This window comes from Euprymna scolopes, chromosome 25 (assembly GCF_053919585.1).
Source record: "Euprymna scolopes isolate OS-2025 chromosome 25, ASM5391958v1, whole genome shotgun sequence".
Taxonomy (NCBI): Eukaryota; Metazoa; Mollusca; class Cephalopoda; order Sepiida; family Sepiolidae; genus Euprymna; species Euprymna scolopes.
Genome location: NC_136506.1, coordinates 75529570 through 75554558, shown reverse-complemented (window position 1 = coordinate 75554558; position 24989 = coordinate 75529570). Strand labels below are relative to the sequence as shown.

The 24989-nt window shown below is 32.4% G+C and overlaps 1 protein-coding gene across 4 annotated transcripts in view; it reads left to right on the top strand.

Annotated features, from left to right (window-relative positions):
- LOC145247443 (WW domain-containing adapter protein with coiled-coil-like) overlaps positions 1-24989 on the top strand; it is a 220044-nt gene that overhangs the window by 29506 nt on the left and 165549 nt on the right. The window contains exon 3 of one of the 4 annotated variants that reach the window (XM_080109212.1): positions 17254-17371. The exons of the other annotated variants lie outside the window; for them this stretch is intronic. The gene's annotated coding sequence lies outside the window, so the exon portion shown is untranslated. The remainder of the gene's footprint in view (positions 1-17253; positions 17372-24989) is intronic. 4 annotated transcript variants of the gene reach the window in all.

The following is a 24989-nucleotide window of genomic DNA, read 5'->3' as shown; positions in this document are numbered from 1 at the left end:
TAATATGGTTAAGATTAAACATGGAAAAGTAAAAAACCCTAATTGTTAAAACTGAAAAAGACAAGATATTCTAGTAAAAATATAAATTTATAACTATTAAGAGTTTTTTAAAAACTCAATTTAAGATTATATATAAATTCTTAATGCTACAATATTTTCAGTTATAAATTTATATTTTTTATTAGAATATCTTTTTTTCTTTTCCAGGTTTAATAACTAGTCCTTTTACTTTTCCATGTTTAATCTTAACCATGTTACTTTTCATGCTCAGTTTTCCATGTAAATCCATTATTTTTTTCCGGGCTTTGCTTTGAAATAATATTTGCTTTTTTGTGTTCAATATCATATGCATTGTCAACAATCTATAAAAAAATTACTACCAACTTAAATTGATTGAATAAAAAAATCTAATAAGACATAATTAAATAAACAGAAAGGACAAAAAAAGAAAAACAATTAACAAGGGACGTCATAAGCAAAATATTATCAGCCCTAGCACGACAAAGAGCATCACTTTTGTTAACTCTCTCTATATAGCCCAAATTAGATGGCATGTGAGCAACATTCCTGCACTGATTTATGAAGGTGTCAACAACGAAAAAGTTGCTATGGTAACCAACAGCCAATCAGAAGAAACTGTCTCTCACGTTCATTACTAATTCTGAGAACTTTTGAACACCAGTAATTTTATAACTTTTTAATGAACGAAAATTGAACATTTTTATTTCAAAATATAGCTGAGGTGACCTATGAACTGTAAAAATTGTTTGTAAATTTGATCGCAAAACGAGTGAGCGGTGAAGCTTTAAAACAATTCTAAATGAGTAAAACTAACGTATAACCATATATTCAAACACTACCATGTTTGAATGATTGCTGCTTATGTGAGAATTAATGTTTTGAAATATAACAATCATAAAACTATAACACCACATCAAAGCTATAACTATTTTGTTAATTTCTTTAACTATATTTATAAGAAATCCAACCGGTAGAATCTCAGACTGAAGTTCTCAAGGTTTTGGTTTCCAGTCATGGCCAGTCACTTTATATGCTAGGAATTAATTAATGATGCAATATTTTCCATTTCTAAAACTAAAGTTTTTAGATTTCAAAATGAGACAAATTCTGTAATATATTATTAAAAAATTGTGATAAAATAAAATTTCTATTTATATAAGATTGAATTTTTTTTCTTATGAGAATGTTTTTAAAGGCAATTTTCAAAGTGTTTTGTAATCTTGAAAAATTAAATGCTTCAAATATAAATGTTTATATTTATAAAACATGTTTAAGAAATATGTATGGATGAAATAAACATTTTTGTTCTATAAACAAAAATTACCAAACTTGTGGAGACTTATCTATTTCCAATATGCAAATATCTCTCCTGAAATGATGGAAATCTCATCTATCAGGTTGACAAGAAAGTTCTTGTAGTTTTAACTTTTAAATTCAGATGAACAAATCTCTGCTCAAACAAAAATTTATTGATTGAAATAAGCAACATCAGAATCAACTTTTACGAATGCAAAACAAGTATATTTAGACCAGTAACGTAAAAATCTTAACAAAATTGCTGAAGGCGTTTTTTGATATCGCTTAGGTTTTTGAAGTATTTCTCATACAGAAAGTTGTCAAGAAGCTTAAAAAAGTGGTAGTCGGTAGGTGGAGGGTCTCGAGAGTATGGTGAATGAAGCAGTTTCGTAGCCCAATTTGTTCAACTTCTGCAATGTGCGGTGGGGCATTGTTGTGGAGGAGAATTGGGCCTTTTCTGTTGACTAATGCTGGATGTTGTTGAAGTTTTTAATGCATTTCATCTATTGTTTGAGAGCACTTCTCCACTGTAATGGTTCCATCTGCATTCAAAAAACTAATGGATGAGATCAGTTCAGACCTCCAAACAGTCAGCATGAACTTCTTTTGGTGCAACTTTGGCTTTGGAAAATCTTAACCATGGAGCTGAGCATCCCCAATTGTCGTAAAACCTCACTTTTCATCACAAGTCACAACCCGGTCAAGAAATGGGTTCTTGTTGTGTAAAATAAGGGAAGATGACACTTCATAACAGCATTTCTTTTGGTTTTCATTCAATTGTCAAAGTTTTTGTCTTTTCAATCCGTCTCTCAAGTGGTTGGAAATTGTTGTATATGTTACGCCTAATTCAGAGCAAGTAACTCTTCTCAGTGTTGCCATCAAATTTGAATGTCTTTACACACCACAAACATCTGTAAATAAATTAGATGGCAAATTGAGTTTCTTTTTTCTAAGAATAAAAAAAGAGTAATACTTCTATATAAAAATAATTCTGATAATATTGAAGTAAATATTTATTTTTAGTTTTACAAGAATGTCTTAACAGATATGTCTGTTTATAAAGGAGTTTATGAATTTTCAAATGAAACCAATGTACAATAAACAGTAGCAGTGATTGTAATCCAACAGGTAATGAGTAAGTCTAGTTTATATTCTAGCATAAGCATACTATCTTCACAATTAGTGACAAATCTTTTGGTCTTTGTTGAACTAAAAAGATCTAGTTGAAGCTGCTGTTTTCATTTATTGATAGCAAGCATATCGTTTTTAATTCATACCTAATTGATATTTCTGTACAAAACATTTTCATTTTTGGGGTGTGTATTGTTAGTTTAGTCAATAGCACTTTTGTTTATGGAATCAGCTAAGCTGAGTTCAAATGCTAATTGGATTTCTTGTGGTCATTTGTATACTGTCCTCTTAAAAACAGTATGATTCCATCAACTTGCATTCAATTAAATCTATATAATGGATTGTTTACAATATATCCTGTGTAATACAGTAAACTTCATATGATGATGAAACCTTAATTTCCAAACTTTAGAAGAGTGTGAAGTCATCCTTTTGTTTAGCATTACCTCCAGGTCAATTTTGACCCAGAGTGGGAGTACCTGTCACTTTCCTATCTATGAATGTCATATTTATACTTGTGTGTCTGCTAATGTACTAAAGAAAACACCATAAATAACTATTTTCGGAGAACTTGAATTGTCAACCTTTTACCAAAATGCAGTATTAAATAACTTGACTATAAGTTGATATGCTGGAAATTGAAATTAAAAACATGTATTAATATTGTTTCACTATTAAATAACTCCAAAAGTGGTGGAAGTGTTTCAACCAACTTAGAGAACGAATTGCTTTTTTTCTAAATTTTTGATATTATTCATAAAAGACAATAATGATCAAGAAAACACTAACTTTTCTCCTAATTTTTTTGATACTCTGATTTTCATCTAATCACAGTGACTTTTAACTCTTCTCACATTAAAATATTTCGGTAGATTCATTCATTAGTAAATCATTTCTGAATCTTGTTTTACGGTTTCCTTACTTTAACAAATGATGGCATGATTTTTTGATAATCATAAAAAAACATCAGGTTAAAATTTGAATGACAATTTCCAAACAATTTTAAACTTTGATTTAAAATTTTTGCCAAGAATTGTTGGAATTATTTTCACCATTTACATTCAAATTGCCATGAAGAAAAAAATTTTTTACTTACTCGATAGTCATTAAACTTAAGAATCTTTGCGAATTTCGATAAAATAGTTTTATTTGAACTTAGCAAGCATCTCTGGTGTTGGTTTTCATAGAATAACCACAAAAGTCCAGAGCTATCAGATGCTTGTTTAGACAATCCTACTCTTATGAAGTTATGAAACTTGGCCGATGAGATCTACGGATCTTGAAAGGCTAGAAGTGTTGAACCAATATTGCTTTCGCTGAGTTCTGTGGTACTGCTGGCATCATTGTCTCCAATATGTAAGTCTGGGTGCGCTGCAGGATCATCCTTCTCAACCAATCTCTTTGAAAGGGAAGACATAGCTGGTTTGGCTACGTTGTGCACTGCACCCAGGAGAGTTTATCCATGATGCAATAGCTCCAAGATCACTTCAAGGTTAACGAAATCACTCTGGAGGCCAGCTGAAGACATGGTTTTACATTATCCAAGCAGATGTCAAACCTAGCTCCAATCCACAGGTCTACGATATTTGCTGCTGATTTTAGAACTAGCTTCTCATTACTATCTCTACTGCTATGGACTGTCGTGTGTTGTTTGCGTTCATCTGGGGCACTGTGTTTTACAAGAGGAGCTGGCTCAGCTCAATCCATCCTGGATGAATATCACCTCCGGTAAAGTACCTATGGTGTTGTCTAAAAATAAGAACTATTGTATACTCTCGCTCTTAGTGTTGAAACCAGATTATTTTATTCTTAATTTCGATAATTTTCCAGTTATAAACAGAAGAAAATGTCTTCTATTTATGGCATGAAAACAAAATCCACAATATTTTGATGATCACATTCAGGATTCTGAAAACCTATACCTGTAATTGGCCTAAATCGCTCCTGAAGCAGATTTTTATATGTACTTATTGGTTAAAAAGCTATACCTGTCAACTGTTCAGGTGAAAATCTCACTCTATTTACATATATTGATTAACACTGCTGGGAACCATGATTTAATATGCTATTTTGTTTTTAAATCCTTGAAATAGTATTTCATGGTAAACAGCTGATGAGCTCTGAAATAACAGAACTAGTGTGAATTCGTAAAAGTAAATTTATACTGATTGCAGGAGACTTGCAAGCAAAATAATTTTCCAATGAAGAACAAAATTTTTTTTTTTTTTTATTCATATACAGTTTTGAATGTTGAACAACATATATATATATATATATATATATATATATATATATATATATATATATATGTTAAAAGTTTTATTTGTTAACTTCATTTAGAAAATAATACAAAATGCTTTGAGCAAAATTATGGAAGTCCGGAGTCGTTCTTTTCCCTCTTATTTATATTTGTTTTCCAAGGAAGAGATGAAATAATATAATGTTTTAAATAATTTAATTTTCATTTGTAATTTCATTTGATTTGTGTACCCCCCCCCCCCAAAAAAAAAGTGCAATGATTATTTTTAATATTTGATATCATCCAAAGGAGTTTATTTGTTAGAAATATCTCTAATTATGAAATATGTCACTTTCCCGTTGAATCGATAATGACAGTTTTTGCTATGCATAAGCTGGTCTGTGTGTACACTTTAACCAGTTGCTATTTGGGTCTATTGTTTTAAATAGATAAAGACTAATTTTAATGTTTATACATCTTAACTATAGAGTTCCATTAAATTTTGACTATTTTATTGGCTTGACTATCTTAATCATCCTTCTAAGCATTTCTTTTATCTATCAAATATGTTATTAGACCAAACTGTTTTTTGCAGCAACTATTTCTAACTTCAAATCACGATTAAACTAATCAATTACTGATCTATTTATCAAATGATGACTTTGGATTCAGGTGAAGCCCCTTAAAGTAACCCCAGGGCATATCTCATCAATCATACCATATAGTAGATATCCCACACCAAAATTTTATTTTCATTATGTCTAAAACTTTTTAATGTCATAAACAATGATACCAAATTTATTTCGGTATCACAATTAGCCACCAGATTATGACCAATCAAAGTTTGTTGGAATGAGAAAATTTGCTATCTCATATGCTATTGTCAGAAGCCAAATTTGAAAGTGTATAACTAAAAATGCAAACTTTGAAGAAGTAAAAAATCCTTACAAATGTTAATTTCATCTTGTAGTAAATGAAAATTGATCATAATGAAATATTTATTAAATCAGCCAAATCATTGCACAAAATTTCATTATTTCTAAAAAAAAAAATGTAAAAATGACACAAAGAACTTTGACCATTCAAATAAAATTTATTTCAACAGCTAATATCACTGTAGATATCAAACTAAATTTCTTAATAGTACATCAGTAAATAAAAACTCAGATTATAAGTATATATACGGAAATACAATTTGATAATGGGGTGAAGATTTCATTAACTAAATTTTTCAACTTGGATAGTTTGTTTTTTTGTGTGTGTAAAACAACTGAATAACCTTATTAAGACCACTATATTGATGCATGACTCTTTTTCTTTAAGATACTGTTGTTTATCTTTAAGATACATTTATATCTGATCTACCTCTGCATTCCATGTTTAAAAAGGATGTGTCCTCTATAGTATTAGACCTGACGGAATGGTTAATTGTAGGTATTGACCGTTTCATACCGTCTAAAAGGTTTCAGCAAAAACCTAACAGGCAGCCATGGTTCTCTCCTGAATGTGCTGCTGCCATTGCGCACAGAAATCACTTTTTCCACTGCTTCAAACGTAATAGATGTATGGAAACTAAAGCCGCTTTCAGGACTACCAGCAACCATTGTAAGAAAGTAATAAAGAACGCAAGAGAGTTGTATGCTCAATCTGTTAAGTCCAAAGTAGCTGAGCAGCGGCTTGGTTCCCACCAGTTTTGGTAAATAGCAAACAGAATCCTGAACAGAAGCGTGTGCTCCATCCCAACTATTATCAATGGACCTGAGGTAATCTCGTCAGCATCAGACAAAGCCAAACTCTTTGTCAAGAACTTTGCAGCTAATTCTACCCTTTGCGACCAAGGCCGCCAACCCCCAATATTTCCTCCTGTATCAGAAAACACGCTATGTGATATACGTATATCTGTACGTGATGTTGCCAAGCTAATCAAAAACCTTGATTCCAGTAAAGCAACTGGCCCTGACGGTATTCCAATTATAGTACTAAAAAAACTTCAACCTGAACTAGCGCCCATGCTTACAAAACTGTTTAAACGTTGTCTTAAGGAGAATAGTTTCCCATCTCCCTGGAAAATTTCATCAGTATGCCCTGTATTTAAGAATTCAGGTGATCGCTCATCCCCCTCTCAGTACAGGCCAATAAGTCTCCTGTGCGTCATGGGTAAGTTGCTAGAATCTGTGTTAAATAGAGAAGTAATCAACCATCTCAACAAAAATAACCTTCTTAGTGACACTCAATATGGTTTCCGTTCTGCTAGATCTACAGCAGATGTGCTTACAGTTATATCGCATAGGATTAGCAAATCTCTCGACGGTGGCAATCTTTCTAGGGCAATTGCTCTTGACATATCTAAAGCCTTTGATAGGGTATGGCATAAAGGTTTACTTCATAAGATCGCTAGTTATGATATAGCTGGAAAAGTCTTCTCAATTATTAAATCATTTGTTTCTGATAGATTCATAAGAGTAGTAATTGAGGGGCAAAAATCAGAAGCTCACAGTATTAATGCCGGGGTCCATCCTGGGCCCGACTCTTTTCCTGATCTATATTAATGATCTTCCAAATCACATCCTTACATCATTTGTAAACATTTATGCTGACGACACTACCATTTATGGTAGCACATCTAAGACAGTAAACGACCAAGTTCTCTACAATTCTCTCTCCTCTGATCTTGAGCACGTAGTACAATGGGGAAAGGAGTGGCTGGTTACTTTTAATGCATCTAAAACCAAGCTTCTCTCTTTACATCAACATTCTAATCCACATCTGGCATCAATTGAAATGAATGGCTCTCGTCTTCAGGAGACCTCAAGTTTTGACAAGCTTCTGGGCTTGACCATTACTCCTGATCTTAAATGGAACACGTATATCAAATCTGTTGCCAAGGCCGCTGGAAAAATGGTGGGATCTTTCTATTGATCCGGTAAATATCTCACTGCTGATGCTATTCTCTATCTATATAAGAGCCAGGTACGTCCAAGGATGGAATACTGTTGCCACATCTGGGCAGGAGTTGCTAGAAAGGACTTGTTCTGCCTTGATAGAGTTCAAAATAGACTTCGTAGCCTCGTAGGAGATGTCCTTTTCTCTTTGTTGCAACCTCTATCTCACAGAAGAGATGTTGCGAGTTTGTCTCTGATGTATCGTTATTTTCATGGAAAGTGTTCGACTGAGCTTCAATCTATGGTCCCCCCTCGCCAAACTTTCACAAGAAACACTCGTCTAGCTGTAAACACTATCAATAATTCCCCCCACTCTTTATCTGTGCCTAAACCTAAACGTAGATTCCATGAACAAAGCTTCTTTCTTAGAACTGCACGCCTGTGGAATTGTCTTCCGTTTTCCTGCTTTCCGGCTGACTACAATATGGTTGTGTTCAAGTCTAACGTAAATAAGTTCTTGATGAGCCGTTCCATATAAGTTATCAAGGTTACCAAATTTTCATTACTAATGATTACTATATTGTCCAATTTCTACTGTACACTCTTTAACCCTTATCCTTGAGTGGCCTCTTGGCCTTGATAATGTGGTGATGCCTATGTAAAAAAAAAAAAAAAAAAGATACTGTCACTTTATATGCAAAGCGACAATATTGTGTGCATCAAATTAAAAAAAAAAGGTAACTAGATAAATCGCCCATCACTGAAAGTAGTAGCCTAACTTGAACTAGCCTGGAAAAAAGAAATTAATATTAAAAAAATACTTATAAATTAGAAGAAAAAAATTTTTTTTTATCTAAATATTATCCGAAGATAACATTTGGATTAAAAAAAAATTGTTTAACAAAAAATGAGTTATCACAAGTTAAAAATGAAGGAAATTTCACTATATTTACTCATTTTTGCACACTAAACTAATTTATAACTCACCACGCACATTAAGAATTGTATTTTATGGTTAAAAGCACATTACTATCATGTAACAGGTACAAATAATCTGTTAGTAACAAGTTTCAAAATGATTTGTTCTTAATTGTTTTGTGATATTAAGTTGTGTTTATGTTTGAAAAAATTGAAATTGCTTAAAATATCTCAATGGCATACATAAAGAACTTGATGATTTAAGAAAGCATCTTTAAATTTTTTAAATCTGACTAAAAATAAGGAAGTTATGACTATTTTTGTGCCTCACACATTTGGATATTTTTCCCCCTCTTTAAGACCGTTGGCATTGGTGATTTGTCATGTTTTTACACTTTTTTCTTAATAAAGATAATGCTATAGCTTTATTAAAACATTAGATTAAGCAATGAAATTTGCCATATGTGTATTTTTGTGCAAAGAATCAGAATATGCTAGTGAAAATCTTCAGAAATGAATGGCTTCCAACTAATATATATAATTTAATTATTATAGTAAAAAAAAAAAAAAATAATTATATATATATATATATATATATATATATATATATATTATAAGGCAAAAAAGGCGAGTTTTTGTTATGCCCAAGAAAGGCTTTTTTCATTGGGCTTCTTGGGAGGGGGGTTACTATGTCTTACAACTGTTTATATACCCCTTAGATAATATCTAGGATTTGCGAATGTGCGTCGCGTCTAGATTTATTTACATAAAATTCTACACAATTCTTGCTATTTCGGCCCCCTTTGTGTTGAACCGGCTTTTTCATATAAAAGCAAAACTGATGTGAAACTAAGGAGCAATTCTCGGCTACGGGCTAGGAACGTCCAGAAAGCAATGGCCGTTTGGTCAATATCGGTTTTCACCGTCATATCAGACAATTGCTTTCATTTGGACACTCCCCCTAATAAAGAGGGAACTGGTTTTCCCTAACACATTAAGGAAACAAACCAGACAAAGTTGGGTAAAAAACAAACCCAAAAGAACTCTTCCGCAGTTAAAATTAAGTGCGGAATTCTGTCGCCGTGCCTGGGCGTTTATAAACGTTAAGTGTGTTTCATTCCCTGTGGCTGATGTTTGACCTCACATCACGTTTTAATGATTTTATTTCACAGATTCTCACTTCTCAGCCATTGTAGCATGGCGGGAAGTCATCAGCCTATTAACCTCAAGTGTTCGGGTTCGAGCCTAACTACCTACCAAAACTTTTTTTTCTTTTACATCTCCAAACACCGGGTAGTATGCAATAAATGCATATATGTTGCAATACCATAGAAATTCTATGCATCTATAAAAAAATTAGAGAACTCAAAGCTGAATTGTAATGTATTTTATGTACAAGAAACTGTAATCTCCTATTAGAAATGTAGTGCAAGATTTTTTGGTATTATTGTAGATTAACACCTGCTAAATGTGATTCTTCCTTTAGACACTTACGTATGAACACACTGAAAAATTTGTCGGGTAGAAAAAAAACTATATAAATTTAATATAAAATGATCGTATGTTTTAGGGCAGTTAACCCCTTTTTTATGGAAAATAAATCCTTTATGTATGTGTTTAGGTTCTTTGTAGAAAGAGAGGCGTTTGCCACTCTAACTTCTGGTTAGTGTCAGGGCTGGGGGGCAACTATGTTTAAACACTTTGAAAACTTGGCAGAAAGAAAAAAAACAATTATTTTAGAGTGAAGGATTAGTTTCACATAAATGTGAAATAATCTACCATTTCCAAGCCATTTTAGCATTTTAGGGCAGTTAATTTTTTTTTTTTTTTATTTAAGACAAAACCTATCCTTTTAAATTAAAAAAAAAAAAAAAAAATTTTAACAATTACATGTGTTTTTAAGACGGTTTGTACAATGGAAGGGGAGGCTTGCCACTCGGACTTATGATTAATGGTAGTTATGAAAGGGTTTTTATTTTGAAGTGGGTACCATTTGGACGTAGTGGTAAAGGAAATTTTGTCGAGGTGGGACTTATCACTCAAATTAATGGTACATGTTTAAGGAAGGCACTTCTAGAAAGTGGCATTGTCCCTCTGACTTAGATTTAATGGTAGTGTGATTTTATTTTTTTTAATATACATACTAACTTTTTTAATTAAAAAATTTAGAGAATTTGAAATTGCTAAAAGGCAAGAATTGCCTAAAAATGGATCATTATACACTAAATTTTATTCTAAATTATTTTTGTCATATTTTTTCCCCATTAAGTTTTCTTTTAGGGTATTCGCAAATAATCACCTAAAAGAGAATTTTATTTATTTATTTTTTTAATTGGCAGCTATAAAGTCATTTATTTTTACAATTAAAGTTTGAAAGTTAAGTATATTTCAAAGTCAATATTTTTAGAAGGAAATTTTATAAAAGAATCACAAACCACATTAATTTTAAACAAAAATTTTTTTCTTTCAACATAAACTTGTAAATTACATTGATCAAGATCAAAGTGTAGTATCTGTTCTTCAGATGCTGCACTTCTATTTCTTGTTCTCTTTCGGTGGAGGAGAAACCCTTCATGACTGAGACAATTTTTATTTTTGTACCTTTTCTCCACGTTAAAAAACGACCCTGGTGTCTAACTCTGTCCCGTGGGGAGGCATAGTAAATAGGTACATTTACAAAACTTAGTTTTCAAATTAAACAGCTAAAAGCGGCTGCTGCTGCTTCTTCAACTGCTGACTAGCTTATAATCATGAGCATTACTATTCAAATTGTTTACTTTCGCTGAAAACAGGTTAAAAATTTTGGAGGGAGCCTAATTAAAAACTGCTTGTACCAAAACAAAAATCAACATAAGAATTATCATTTTAAGGTGTAAAAATAATAAAAACATTATTTTACTTATTAGTTACAGTACGAGAAATATTTTGGAAAAATATTCAAGAAACGTCATGTTGAAATTTTATTAACAAAACAAAAACGAATAGACCAGTTTATTTTGTATTCCGACAGTAAGTGAGACTGATGTTCTTTCTGATTGTATTCCAAATTTCATGGCAGAATTCCTCAGTGGTACTGAGTGATTAATCACTACGAAAAAAAAAAAATGCAAAATGACTTTTTTCATATCTTTTTTATCATTACTTTCCTAATAAAATTCATACATATCATGTAGATTATCTATATAAATAGATGTGTGTGCATAAATATTTTACTGATAAACTCTTAAATTACTGATCATGTAACACTGAAATTAATAGGAAATAGTAATCTTACACCAAAGATCATTTATAATGAGTAAAATCTTTGGATGGATGAATAATGCACACATACATCAAGTTGAAATGCAAACTGTTCATTCCAAATTGCTGATCTATTTTTACTATCTGCACATGCCCAAATTCAATTCATTTCTTCAAATCCTTTAATATTAAATCTTATTTATCTCGATAGTGCATTGATAGAAGACATGGCTGGAGCGCTGTTTTGATTCTAGTTGATGGTGCCCATGTCTGTAAAAAATTTTAAACTTTTGAAATCACTACTATATATTAGGTATAATATGATATTCAATAGAGAATTGTCTCTAATAATAAATATGAAAGCTACATGAATTAAAATATATTTAAAGCATGTGAAAGGATATTCATTTCCGAATAAAATGGTGTTATTTAGAAAATTTGGTGTTTTGGGTTTTTAAATATGACTATATTAGTACTTTGAAATCTTGAAATATCCAAAGCGTTTTTATGGTTGAAAAGTTTTAATGCAACAGCTCTAATTTAATTATGCATTTACCACATGTGATAAAATTCATGCTATTGCAACAAAATAAGCACCGTTTTTTTTGTTTTTTTTAATTTAATACTAATAACATTACTTCCTGCAATATTCTGCATTGAATCATATGTCAGTAAAAAGCAATAATGCAGTCATCTATATATATATATAAAAGCGAAAATGTATGTATGTATGTATGCTTTTCCTCGATGTCCACAAAAGGCTTCTTTCAGAGAAGCGCTTGCTCGGTTCACAACTTAAAACTTTTTATATCATCTATAAATTGTAATATCTCAGAGTTACCCACGGAGCTCGCCTGTCTATTTAATTTTATTGACTTTCAAATGTTAATTATTCGACATTTCCCGCATCGGCACGCGTTACATTCGGATTTCGGTATAAAAAAAAAGTGAAACTCTACTCTAATCACAGGCCGAAAGCCAGTTGTCTCAAGAGAGCTAAGTAACGTTTGGTCAATATCGACTTCGTCATATCAGACTGTAGCTTTCATTTCGCTCCTAATAAACAGGGAGCAGGTTTTTATAAACAAACAAACCGATTTATTGACCTCATTCAAAACTGTCCCGCACAAAATGCTTACTGCTGAATACCTATCGCCGTCACGTCAATCAAAAACGCGCACCTGTTTTTTTTAACACTTTACTATTTTCCAACTGCGCGTCGTGAAGGCTTTGTTTTTTGTTTTTTTCACATTTTCGGGCTTTTTTTTTTTTTCATATACTCCGAAAAACACCCGGGCAACGCCGGGTACCCCTCGCTAGTCTATATATATAAAAGTGAAAATGTATGTATGTTTGTGTGTCTGCTAAAAACTTTCGACAGACACGAGGAAAATTCACAAACTCGGTATCATATCAAAGCCCCATCCTTCGCTCGAAAAATGTCGAAAAATTGGCCAAAAACGTTAATTTTTTCACCCTGAAATCAACAATTTTTGACAGGGTGGGGGGTCAACAAAAACGATCTTCTCGTGACGGCGACCGGTTCTACACATGCGCCAGATGATATCATGACCTGATTTACTTTAAATAGTTAAAAAACTGAACAAATTTCATGTACATCGCGTTAGCTCAGTTGATTAGCGCGTTGGTTCATTATCTAAACGTTTTGGGTTCGAATCGTGTTTTTTTTTTTTTTTTTTTTTAAATTTAAATATTGAACCAGTGTTATTTAATAGAGGTAGGGAGTACTGGGTCGGGTCTTCAGATTTTGGTGGAGACCCCCTCAGATCAAAATATGCACTAAACCTAGGTAAGAATCGAAAAAATTTTGAAAATAAAATCAAAATTCATCTGTTGGCGCCATTTTTTAGATTTTTAGGCTCCGGGGGCCCAAAAACGCCCATTTACCCATCTTTGCAAAAGAAGGGATAAGAAATAGCAGTTGAAACTTAGGTATTTTCACTTCTTTTGACTTGGTCAATGAATTAGGATAGGAATGACACAATGTATAGCTAAATTGAGTTTTATTAAAATAAAACTCAATTTAGCTATACATTGTGAATGACACAATGTATAGCTAAATTGAGTTTTATTAAAATAAAACTCAATTTAGCTATACATTGTGTCATTCCTATCCTAATTCATATAAAAGTCATTTTTTAGTACAAAATCGGGATTTTAGCACAATTTTCACGGTGATTTACACCCTAGATGTCATTCATTTTGCGGAAAGAAATACCCTTAATCGTCCAGTGTTCCAAATCTGGTAAATTTTACATAAGAATGTTTCTTACAAAGCTTCATACAAAAATTGTAAGTGTTATTTAACTAGTTTCCCAAGGGGCTTGGGGACTAGTACTAGTAGAATCGAATGATTGATAACATTGCAGTGTTATCTGAGAAAGGAGTTGTTTTGTTTATTTGGTCAGTTCAAAATGAGACTCTGAAATGTAGAGTCTCCTTGCTATGTTATTTTTATCATAATCATAGCACACAGTTGAAATCTCCTTCTCCTTGGGTCCATTCATATTTTTATTTGGGTCCATTTTGAATATCCTGACACAGTTATATTTCTCTTTCAGGATTGTATTGAAGAGTCAGCCGGTAGAATGAGTAGTGTTGCAGAGCAGTCCACAACTTTCTCTTTTGGTGATGTTCTTCCTTCAGAATATGAAGTCATTGCTAAAATTCTTGAAGTCGCACCATCTGGATAACCAACTGAAGAGAAAGAGACTAGACTCAGAAAACAAGCTGTGTCAGATTGCGCCAAGGGATTAATGATAACCTGGTCGAAGGCGTTCTCCGCATCTAATGTTCTGCGAAATCGGTGAAGAAGAAGATTCGCAAATCTTTGCAGTCATACTACAATGCTGTTACAACCAGCAAGAAGAAGAAAAGACGTGCAGAGATGGAGTTTAAGAAGGAACATTCCGAACTCTTCAACATCAAAGGCATGGCGGTAGATCCTGAGAAGTTTGCTCCAGCGGAAAAGACATTCTACTATGATCAGTTGAAAATGAATCGAAATTGGGGAATCGACTTAACACAAGTAGACGAGGAGTTTGAAAAAGAGATGGAGGACATGCGACAAAAAGAAGCAGCTGAGGTAGAAATGATGGAGGATGAACTTTCATACATCATGGATGAGGTGGTTGACACACTCAACAGTACTACAGTAGGTAGTGAAAAGAACAGTCAAGAAGGAGTTAGCATGACTCGTTCAGGTCTGGTTCGAGTTCTTGTAGATTGCGCTGACGCTGCGTCACAAACAGACCAGTCTTTCATACCCCAGCCAGAGATTCGTAAGATTCGAAACTGCACTGAAGCCATCAAAAAAGTTTGTGTGGAAGTCAGTGTGAAGTGTGGAATCTCAGTGAAAAAAGCTATTCTAGCTGTTCAAATAGTCTGCAAAATTCTGTATGGACATGATTTTTATTTGAACAAGGAAGAGGCAGACAAAGCTAATCCTTCTCCTTGCACGTCTTCAACTCCCCCAGAAGTGAGTGATGAAATAATTGAAGATGATGAAGCACCATGTAAAAAGAAGGCCAAGTTAAATCGAAAACCCATGCCCCATTCCAAATCAGATTGGGAAGGTTATAAGAATGTTTTGCCAGCACCAAGAACAATAACTGATTACAAACAAATAATGGCAATTCAAGCCGAATCTGCTGCTGCCAACTTTCTTTATAACAACTCCGACAATTTGAAGTGCCACTTACATTATGACACAACATCACGATGTAAAATTGATGGTGAATGGCCAGCCATTATATTCAATTTCTCTGGAAAAAAGAGGTTCTCGCTCCGTCCCCTGTTCTTTGCCTACGAAGATAGAAAGCAAATAGTGAAGCTGCTTGTCGAGACGTTCCGTCGTCTAGCAGTTTTGGTGATACCAGAAGATCCTAACATCTCAGTTACGGCTAAAGACTTGTGGGAAAAAGTAAAAATCATCATGACTGATTCAGTTGAAAAAAACTTGAAAATAGAATTTGAAATTGCTCGTGAGTTGAATTCGGAGCACGTTCCCCTTCACACTCTTTGTAAAGCGCATACTGTTGAAGCTTTAGATAGATCAAACCCCAGATGATAAGCAAACTATCGATGCAGATCAAATTGTCGAATGCGAAATCAACGGAGACTGGGATGTTCTTTCGGACCGAAACATGCAATTCACACTGCACAACCACAAAGAGATTGCAGCCAAGTTTGATGGATTATTGTAGTGCTTGTAGTGTATATCTGAGTCACTTTTGTTAAGTCTGTTAAGCACTTGGAAATCATAAAAGGACGGGATTATGTCGATTTCGGCCTATTTTCAGCAATTTTAGGTCCAATTTGGCCAAATTCACCCCTAAAATTGCCCTTAAAGACCCCAAGACCTGTCAATAATCATGGTTCTCTGCCTTATATGTGTGTCTGAAGTCATTCATATCCATTGGGAATGAACAAGGATCGATTAAGTGACCGAGAACAGGATTTTGGCAATTTCGTCCTATTTTTGGCAATTTTGGGTCAAAATTTGGTCTATTTCTCTTCAAAAAAGGCCCAAAAAGATCTGAGACCTGTATATAATCGTACTCCAATGTCTATTTTAGGTATCTACAGCAATATATACCTTTATAAAGGTGGACGAGGATAATTTATGTGACCCAAGATGGTTTTTGTGATTTTTACCTGTTTTTCGGCCACTTTTCGGCCAATTTTGGCCATTTTTTGACCGAAATTGACCAAGAATACCACAAAACCTGTTTAAATACATGACCCTGTGTCATTTGAAACTATTTATATCCATTAATGGGCATTGGAGATACACAAGAAGCAAAATTATGCCTTGAAATCACTCATATTGACATTTCGGACACATATTTCTTGAAAAACCAGCCCCAGATCTAAAAAATGCCGCCAACAGATGAAAAAATTTTTTTTTTCAAATTTTTTTTCGATTTTGACCTAGATACACCTTATATTTTGATTTGAGGGGGTCCCCACCAGATTTTGAAGATGTGACCTTTTTTCGACCCAGTACTCCCTACCTCTATATTTAAGACATTTTTCACGTAACATTCGTTTTTCTGTTTTTTTTTTTTTTTTTACTTTGCTTATCCACCCCCGACCACACACCCCAAAACACTCGGGTACCCACTGATTTTTTAAATTTTAATATCTAAACAGGCTTATTTAAGCCATTTTTCACATGTTCGTTTTTCTGTTTTCATCGTTCGTTTGCCTTACGTTAGTTTTTTTTTATTGTTTGATCGCCGCGTAGCGGGGAAAACAGAAACTGGCTTTCGCAACTTGACGTTGTCGCACCTGCTAATTTCGGTTTATAGACATCAACTTAACACACTTATCAATTCATCTGTTCCCGTGGTCGAGATGGTTAGGTCGCAGGGTTTTTTTCCCCATTTCCTTTCCACCTCCGCGTCAAACGTTTGGGGTTCAAGCCTACCTTTATACTAAAACTATTTTTTTTCTTTTACACCTCCAAACAACCAGCCAACGTTTTTGTTTTTTTTTTAACAGGATTGTCTTAATGTTCATTTCTGCACCTGCGTGAACTCGTTCACTTAGCAAATCAACTTTTTGATTGACATCGCTTAATTTGAATGCTTTTCACTTCCTGTGGAGTTATAGTGTAGCGGTAAGATACCAGGTTTTCTTTCACTTTCTTTACCGCCTTCTAACACTTTTTTTTGTGCTCCACACACACCTCCAAACACCCAGGCAATGCCAGGTACTCCTGCTAGTAATAAATAAAGTCATTTAAATATTATGACTACAAAGAATTTATTACTTGATAATCTTTGTCAAGGAATAAAATATTCAATCTTCGAATCTACATAGCTCTTTGCATTTAATTTGCTAAGTGGTTAACATTAAGGTTTCCTTTTTTTTTTTTTTTTTCCTTAATCCTAATTCTATTACTATTATTTCTGATCCCTGGCCCCTTTTTTTTTCAAATTTATTCCACTAAACACAGTGCAGTCTATTTTAGAAGACATTTTACAGAACCTTCCACATAAGTGCGGAAACAAATAAAAAATGTTTTAGCTCTTTGCTTAATCTTTTGTAATTCAAAGAAATAGCTAAAAAATATCTAAAATCTGGATTTTAGATGTCTCTCGATGTCATAGTACACCTTAGCCCAATATGCTGCAATTGAATTATTAAAATATGAATTATTTTTGGAAAATACCAGAATTGATTGACAAAATAATTACTGTAAATCTCTCCGCAAACTTGGAAATGCAAAGTTGATCACTCAGGAGTTAAGGTTTTAAAACGATCATCTGTGTAGCGATCAGTACAATTAAAATGTTGATCCAATGTTTTAATCCAAAATATTCTGTTATTAGCTATTCAAAATTTTGTAACCATTAACATATGAGTATATAAATTCTTTTAGAATATTTTGATAATATCGCCTAACATGTTCAAGTTTTGATAAGCATGAAATAGTATAGGATTTATTGAAATGCATCCTGAGGAATTCATTTGCAAGTTGATAGCCTTAATCACACTCACTGTCTGGAGGAAGATGGAGGTGGATAATTGAAGACCCGGATTGAAACAGTGTTGAAGATAGGCATGGAGCTGATGTTGTATCCCACGATTTTTGTTTGTCACCGGAAAACTGGTAATCGCTGAAGTATGCTTAGAACTCTGCTACTGTTTGCCATATGTGGACATGGTTAAGTTGGCTGGAGCCGGCTCTACTCACTATGAGTGGATTCTGTTACAGTTAATAAGTATTATTTGATAGTTATTAAGGAGAACTGTACAATGAAAATTTTAAGATGTTTTGCATACTTTATTGAAATATTGTGTCTTTTATAAAAAAATTTTTTAAAAAAAGGTATGAAATCTTTGTTTACTGTAGTTATTAAGAAATATATAAACATCAGTTCAAGTAAAATTAATTTGACTTAAATTGTATGCTTTTTGAATTTTAAGAATCTAGATTGCTGTAAAAAATGAAAACTTTAAAAGATGATTTTTGGTTCTTGTCCAGAATTCCCCCTATGTTAACAAGAAAAAAAAATCCCCAAATTTATGTAAATTGATTAAGTAGTTTTTTTTTTAATTAAAAAAAAATCAAATTCGCCGTTTTGAAGAAAAAAGGGCCAATAACTTGATAATTCAAATTTGTGAGATAAACCTTGCAATGCCTATACTTTCTCCATTAATTGCTTAAAATCATTTTAAAATGATTTTTATAAAAATTAAACTACTTCATTAATTTACATGATTTTTTAAATATGATTTTGTTTCATCACAGATACATTCATCATAAAGATTATTTTTCTTTTCTTTTTTTATATATAGGTAGAATTCTGGACAATTGCTTAATTTTTTATGCATTGTTTTCTGGTTGTGTGTGTGTGTGTGGGGGGGGCATGTTTTTGACCAAACCAGAATCTTCGATTTGTCTCCAGAATGGCATTTTGTTTTGCAAGTATCTAAGATTTCTGTGATTAGATTTTGTGCAAAATCCATCAAAGTGAAACAAATCCTGGTGATTCCTAGGAAAATCTTCATTTGCCATAAGAGGATAGTTTTTTTTCTCAAATACAAAAGTTATGATTAATGTTTGTTCATATCATTCAAGTAGAATCCATTGTAGTGGGACCACACATGAATTGTTATTTCTATGAAACTGTAAATCTAAGTTATTTGATAAACTATATTTGAAAATTTTGTTTTAATTTGATATTAATACAACACATAACAGCAGACAGTTTTACAACTAAGTAGGATATTCTAAAAAAAAAAAAAAAATTATATCTACAATGTCTTATTAAATTAGCATTGTAAGAATTTGGATTAATTTCAAGCGAAAATAGCAATACACACAAAAAAATTTAAATAACTTAAAACATCTCGTTAATGACATAGAAAAAGCTTGATCAGCTAAGAAAGAATCTTTTTAATTTTTTAAAATCCGATTAAAAATAAGGAAGTTTTGACTATTTTTGTGCCTCGCACGTTTTGATATTTTTTCCTATTTAAGACCATATGCGTTTTGTCACATTTCTTTCACATATTTTTCAGTAAAATTAGTGTATCTTTGTTAAAACACAAGATTAAATGATGAAGTTTGCCATGTAAGTGTATTTTGGTGCAAGGAATCAGAATATGCTACTGAAAATCTCAAGAAATTAATAGTTTTTAAATAATCTACAGTAAATCCACATAAATATGCTGCAATTTCTTAAATGCCATGTATCCAATAAAAAAAGAAGTTAAGAGAACTCAAAGTTGAATTGTAATGCATTTTATGTATAAAAAACTGAAATCTAAATCTAGGACTGTTTAAAAATGAATATATTGCAATATTTCTTTGGTATTGTAGATTAACACCTCCCCTCATCTGACCACCTCTCCAAAATATGATTCTACCTTTTTAGGCAATTATGTATGAACACTTTAAAAGATGAACAAATTATTTTAGAATTTAATGCAAAATAATTTATTTTGGGCCATTCTAGCGTTTTAGTGCAGTTAACCATTTTTTCTATGGGAGATAAATCCTCTGTGTGTGTGTTTTATTTATTTTTTTTTAAAGATGATTATGTGTAGTTTTAAGAGGGTCTTTGTGCAATTATGTTAGGATGAGGAGGCTCATCATTCTGACTTTGGGTTAGGGCTAAGGGAAAATATATGTGAACATCCTGAAGACTTTGACAGAAACAAAATGAAAACAATTTTAGAATTTAGAATGAGGGTTAGTTTTACAAATTGAATGTAAAATAATTCACCATGTTGAGGCCATTTTAGTGTTTTAGGACAGTTAACCAATTTATTTTTTATGAGAGATAAATTGTGCATTTTTGTTGTTTGGTAGGGAGCTTGCCACTTGGACTTAGTATTATTGTTAGGGTTAAAGAAGGTTTTAAGAGGAGGCTTGCCACTTGAAACCTAGGGTTAGAGGTAGGATCAAGGGAGTTTTCATTAGAGCGTTTGACACTCCTATTTACGGCCACTGGTTCATAATTATTTGCTTTTGAAAATGTTATGACTTAGATTTTGAACATCAAATTGCTTTTAAATATACAAACTTGGGTAAATGAGGATATGAATCTTTACAAGAATTAAAACAGACAAAAATAAAGTTTATTTTAAAAAAGTAGTTATTTGGAAAAGTATCAAGTACTTTTGTCCACCTTTTTAAATATACAAATCTTTTTACTAAAGCTGACAAATCATTCACAAATTTTGGATGAATTTGATTTTTGTTTTCAACTAGTTCTGGATGCCGGTGTTTCCCAGGTGTTTGGAGGTGTGTATTGAGAAAAAAAAAAAAAAAAAAATAGTAGTCAGGCAGGCTCAAACCCGTACCGCGAAGGAGGAAAAGAATGTGAAAAAAATAATAAAAAAACAAGTGACGTCTTTTGTTGTTGCGTCCATCGCCAAACTGGAAGTGACAAAGGTTTAAATTAAATTAGTCAATCGAAAAGAGGGATGACTTTCGAAAATATCAGCAAAAAAAGTGGCCCCTCCCTGTAGAAAAGTGCCTTGTTGAGAGTGAAGGGTGTTTGGAGGTGTGTGTTGAGCAAAAAAAAAAAAAAAAAAGTAGTAGGCAGGGAGTCTCAAACCCGTACCGCAAAGAAGGAAAAAAAAGAGACGTCTTACTATTGCGCCCATCGCCAAACCGGAAGTAATGAAGGTTTAAATTAAGGCTAATCAACTGAAAAGAGGGGATGAGTTTCGAAAATATCGGCGAAAAAAGTGACCCCTTCCTGTAGAAAAAGACTAAGTTGAGGGTGAAGGAATTAATGTTTTTAGCCAATTTTTCAATTTGTTGTCTGACGGGCCGAGCTTCAAAACGATGCCAATCTCGTGAAAAGCCGTCTCCTCTGTCGAAAGTTTTAGGCAGACATACAAGCATACATACGTACGTACATACATTTAAACAGACAGGTGAGATTTATGTTATAGATTACATTTCTTGCCCTTTTTCTACACATTTCATTTTTAAACTTTCCAGGTTAAGATGTTTATTTCTCAACTTCACTAGAAACTGAGCACCTTTTTACATATGTTTTGATTTTTTATTTATTTTTTATTGATAATCTGGTAAATTAGTGTCCACTGAAAAAATTGTAAAGAAAACGAAAATTAAAAAAAAAAAAAATATATATATATATATATATATATATATATATATATATATATATATATATATATATAGAGAGAGAGAGAGAGGGGGGGATGTACCACTCATGCATGTGAACTCCAAAAAATCATATTTGACATTTTTGGTTGTTCAAAACAAGACACCATTTAATTTACCATCAAAAGCTAATGCAATGTATAAAAGTGCATGGATGTTATATATTTAAAAAGCTTATTTTCTTGCCTTTGCGACCATATAAAATTTTGATCAGAAATACGTGAGAAATTGCAAGTTGAACAAAGTTCATAACGCCAAACTGGTTGGGATTGCTTTAATTATATATTCTGGTAACTGAATAGCTCTAACTAAATATGTAAGAAAATTTTTTATATTCATATTTTCAATTAAAAAAAAAAAAAATTTATTCTGGAATAAAAGTCAACAAAAAAATCATCTGTTGTTTACTGCTACTACTATAGACATTTTTCATCTAAACTGAAACAAACTATTTTTTCCGGGTATCATTTTAAATTGCTAGCTAAAAGAGAAAACAACATACAATTATACTTTTCATGGATAAAAACAGTAAAAAGATTGAATTACTCAAGTTTTACAAAACCTTACTGAAAACGCCATTTTATGATGTTCATTTTTTCTTTTTCACTTTATTTGCTTAAAACTCTTAAAATATATAATGCACATTATTATTTATTAATTCATTTGAAAGCATATTCATTTCTGAACACAACGATAGTATTTTGAGGGCTTTAAGTGCTTTGGCTTTTAAAATATGACTATTTTAGCAGAACCCCTTTGAAATCTGTGATTATCCGAAGCCTTTTATTGTCTGTGTGTATTACTATTTCAATACTTTCAAACTTAATACATGAATATTATTGCAAAAAATGATTTTCTATGCAATAGTTTAAATGATGCCAAATTCCTTTTAGATTTTGAAGAGTCAAAAAGAATTTTTTTTTTAACTATTAACAAAAGATTAAAATTTCTGACTTGTTTATGAAACTAAAATGCATTATGGTGGATTTAATATTATAATTAACTTTTTAAAAATAAGTTCAATTTAGTACTTATACAAATTTCGAATGTACTAGTTAGTACTTATTCTATTTTTAATTTCCATAATCAATTTATACTAAATAAAACAAACTGTAAGTAACATAGGTGACAATAATTTTATTAGTATAGAGAATCGATAGGTTAGAGAAAAGAACACTGCGTATAAATGATTTTTATAAACATAATTTATGTTGAATAGGATTTCTCATACTACATATTTAAAAAAATAATTTGTCTTAGGATTAAATAGAATGTCAGATTTCCAATGCAATATCGAGATTTCATATTAAATTTCTTAAATACAGCCAACCATTTCTGTGATTGCCTTTTTTCACTCATGCCACTTAAGTTTTTATTCAAATAAATTTTAATTAAAAAGCAAAAAAAAAAAATAGTCAACTTGATATCGATTGTGATAATAGTCGTGAATATTTTAATAAAGTGTGGATTTGATTGCCGCAAGAGGTTTAAAGGTAGTAAAAGGAGAAACAGAATGTGCAATTCATCTGTCATCCTAAATCTGGAAATCACTTTAATAGACATATTTTATGAATATCTATTATGAATTAAATCTGTTCTTTTGGTTTCAATGGTGAACAAAGTGAAACATAAACTGCATTTAGCGTAATCCATTTCAGAGTGGGTCACTAGAGATAATATCCCTGCAACAGCTGTTTGTAAACTTGGCTTATCAATAAATTGAGTGCAGCAGAACTCCACATCCCCAACTCACCTACCAGTTTCTCTTTTTCTAGCAGTTGTTTTATATCTTTTATTCTTCTACATATTTCTGAAACAATTAAAAAAATTGTTTTTTTTTTAACTCGATATTTCATAAAACAATATTTTTCTCTGATTATTCCTTTTCTGGTGTTGATCAACTGACCAATTATTGTTTTGATTTTGAGTGGAAACTGACAAATTGGACAAATATAGGCATTTTTTTTTTTTTTTTTTTTTTTTTCCTAGCAAATTGCTAGAGCTTTGTTTTTTATTTTGTTGAATTTTCTTTCTCTTCGCTCTTTATCTTTTTTCTCTTTTCTGTTTTTTTTTCTCTTCCTCTTTCTATCTTGCCTTTCTTTTCTCCATTATAACACTTTATAAAAATTGGAAACAATTTTGATATGCAAGTGAAGACTGTTTAATGATGGGAATTAGGTAATGTCTGTTTCACCTAAGAACAATTCCTGTGTCCCTCCCCCCTACACACTTGTTGTTCTTTTCATTTTGAATTTGCCAGTTGAAACTTTTTTTTTCTCCTGTTCACCTCTAACATGGCATATCACCACTTGGATGTGAGGGGCTACTATTTGGGACCATGTCTAAGAAAGATTAACAAGATGTTGGTTTACGTTACATTTAAACTTGTGCATCTCACTCAGGGATGCAGGAAAAGAATTCCAAAGTCTAGCTGTTCAAGGGAAGGAACTATAAAGTAAAAAGCTTTCTGGCATTTAGGGACCTCAACAGTGTAGTGGTGTAATTTTGTTGCTAAGCAGGTTTGTCAGGGATATTTATGTCAAGGGGGCACAAGTGCAACGAGTTCATCGGAACACATTCCATTAAAATACTAATAAAACAGGCACAGGGATGCAACATTGTGGCGATGGGATAGAGGTTGGAGCTTAGTTGACAAAGTGGGACCTATTAGATTGAAGACTCTTTTTTGAACCCTATTCCAGAGGTAGATGCACCAACCCATATGTGACAACAATACTTCAAGCATGGGCGAATGGTGGCTTTGTTAGAGATACAGAATACTCTCAGGTGTGAGTAGTTTTCTAGCACGGTAGAGGAAACCCACCTTCTTTGCAGCAGCCATCACAGTGTCCTCAATGTATTTATTTCCAGTTCATATTGCCTGTGAATGACAAAAAGGAAGAATTCTCAAGTAGGGTGTTATTTGTAGGATGATATCAGTAGTTGGAGAGGCTTCTTGTAATTGGGAGTTGTTCTTTAGCTAGAAACAAAGTGTATTATCTGTTCTGATACTACATTTCACCTTTTCTGACCTTGATCAGTGGGGGAGAAATTCTTGTAAGCTGAAGCAATTTTTGTCTCAATC